We start from the raw sequence: 3090 nt of genomic DNA on the forward strand, positions 1-3090 counted from the left end.
AAAAATGCATTGGATTAGGCACAGATGGCTGCAGTGTTATGGTGGGGAAAAAAAATTCTGTGTACACACACCTGCTCCAGCAAAACCCAGATCTTCAGCTGCTCAAGTGTGTGTGCCATTCAATACAGTTTTGTGTAAGCAAAGCGGTCGAGACCCTCCCCCGGAACCTTGAATATTTAGTATCTCACTCTCGCAACTGGTTTTCACACAGTGCCCTTCGCCGCTGTGAATATGCAAAGATTTACAGCCTTATCAATCCTGGGGAGGTTCCTTTAACGCTCATACAGATGTCAAGTACGCAATGGCTTTCCATCTATGACTGCTGTTCACGCATACTCCAGCAATGGAATGAACTGAAGCTTCACTTTCTGCAAAACAAAGATCAGCAAAGATGTTACGATGCTGAAATCCTGCACCAGATGTACTGTGATCCAATGAACAAGCTGTACCTAATATTTCTAATGCCATTTCTGCAAGAGTTCAATAGGATCAACAAGTTGTTTCAGCAGGATAGGGGTATCCATTCAAAATGCTGGAATGTTTGCTTTTTTTCTTTCGCTCCCTCATCTCCAGAGTGGTGAGACCTGATAAAATCCCCACATCAGATGAACAACTGCTGGTAATCGATTTAACACACCAAAGTGTTCTGTTACCTGTTGGTGCAATTTGTTATGGGCTCACCTTCACAGTCGCACTGGAGGAGGCAAAAATTGAAAGTCCAGCAGAGAGAAACATGAAGAGCAGGTGCCGAGACTTTTTGGTGGAAGCGTGCAGACAAGTTCAACAGAGACTTCCAGCTAACATCCAGATATGGAAATCTATGACTGTGTTCAGTCCATCTGTCATTCTGTCACAAACAAAACAACAGCTTCAATATCTGTCACTTCTGAAACTTTATTCCGGCAGTCTGGACACTCTCGACACGCAGTATCAGGCTGTTACATTCCATCCATGGATGAACAAGGAGGACAGCAAGGCAGAGGCATTTTGGGTTGAAGTGCTCAATTACAAAGACAGCAGTGGAGAGCAGGCTTTCCGTGAACTTGCCCTATTTGCTCTGTCTCTGCTTGCAATGCCATTAAGCAATGCTGATGTAGAACGAGTGTTCTCACAAATGAACCTGGTCAAGTCCAAACTGAGGAACAGAATGGGGCAGGACACACTCAGCAGCATACTCCATATAAAATATGGACTGCGGAGGCAAAGTTTGTGCTGCAAAGAATTCATTCCAACAAAGGAGATGCTTGACCGCTTTAACAGCCACGTGTACTCTGTGGGAGGAGCATTTGAATGCACAGAGACGGATGCAAACGAACACAGCGATGATGGATTTTAGTTCAGATAAAACCTATTTTTTTACATCTTTTTCATCTGTACCAGGCTTTATGCTAATGTTCCCATATGTGATTTTTGTGTTACAGATGAACAGACCTGATGGGGAAGCAAGAAGGACAAGGAGAGAAGATGGTTTCACACTTGACCTGTTTGAGTTGGCTCATGTGTGTCTTTGCTTTTAAAGAGACATTTAAAAAAGTTTTTTTTTTTTGTTGACTGTGTTTACTAGTTTGCTGTTACATATACCTTTTTATTTTTTTATTTTTTTTTATTTTTTTATCAGAGCTTAAAAGGACAGCTCAGAACATCCTTGTAAAAGAGATTGAATATCTCAATGGATTTCTTCCTGGTTTAAAAAAAGTTATTTTATTCAAAGTGTTTAGCATAATTTTGCTGTTGTTTATGTGCAATTCCATAATAAATATGTTTATACTGTGTTAAAACGGCCTCTGTTTTACACAATGGTGGATTGCCAGTTGGGCTTTTTTTGGGGGGCTTTTTTTAAGAGCCGGTTGCTTGTTCCTCTCGCGAGATCTGGCAACACTGAAAACAGCACCTCAGACTGAGGAAGTCTCTCGGATGAGAGACGAAACGTTTCTACATTTTTTTTGTTGTTTTGCTTTGTTTCGTTTTTTTTTTTTTATGTCCAGAGGACCAGATTTAACTTTTTTAGATATAGCAATAGATCTTTTGAAAATAGGCAAAGCCCCAGGCCCAGATGGGCTGCCGACAGAATTTTATACGAAATTTAAAGCTAAACTGCTAGCCCCCCTTTTCGACATGTACTTGGACTCATTTGATAAGGGAATTCTTCCTGCTTCGTTAAGAGGAGCCCTGATTACTTTATTGCCCAAACCTGGCAAACCTTGTAATAAATGTGAAAATCTAAGACCAATAAGTCTTCTTAATGTCGATTTAAAGATTCTGTGTAAAATTTTGGCTCTAAGATTGGAGAGAATTTTGCCCAAAATAATTGCTTGTGACCAAAATGGGTTTATTAAAGGAAGACAGGGATTTCATAAGGTGAGACGAGTGCTGGATATTACTTATTGTATGGAAGAAAAAACAGACACGGCTTTGCTATCATTGGATGCTGAAAAGGCCTTTGATAGAGTTGAATGGCCCTATTTATTGGAGATATTGAAAAGATTTGGCTGTGTGGACAATTTCTGTCGGTGGGTTAAACTTTTATACAATGAGCCTTATGCTGAAATAGTAACAAATGGAGTTATATCAAAACCATTCAAAATCAAACGAGGTTGTAGACAGGGGTGCCCCCTGTCCCCTTTATTATTTATTCTAGCAAAAGAGCCGTTTGCCATCGCGGTGCGGTCTCATAAAAACATAACAGGTTTGACAATAGGCCAACAGAAACATAGAATTGCTTTATTTGCTGATGATGTCATTCTTTTTTTGGAAAAACTGAAAGACTCTATTCCAGCCTTGTTAGATCTAATAAACACATTTGGAAGAATATCAGGATATAAAGTAAATAAAGACAAGTCTTTGTTAATGCTACTTAATTCAGAAGAAAGAAACAGTGTTGGGAATCCTTTCCAATTCAAAAAGGTAAATTGTTTTACATACTTGGGGGTTAGGATAGTACCACGTATAAATGACATTGCTGCGGTTAACTATAACCCAATGATAGACTCAATTGCTGCCTCTGTGGATAGATGGAACAACCTGCCCTTGTCACTAATAGCATGAATCAATGTCCTTAAATCCAATATAATGCCCAAACTTTTGTATCTG

Source organism: Nematolebias whitei, chromosome 13 (assembly GCF_014905685.2).
Source record: "Nematolebias whitei isolate Nwh7 chromosome 13, NemWhi1, whole genome shotgun sequence".
NCBI classification, from domain to species: domain Eukaryota; kingdom Metazoa; phylum Chordata; class Actinopteri; order Cyprinodontiformes; family Rivulidae; genus Nematolebias; species Nematolebias whitei.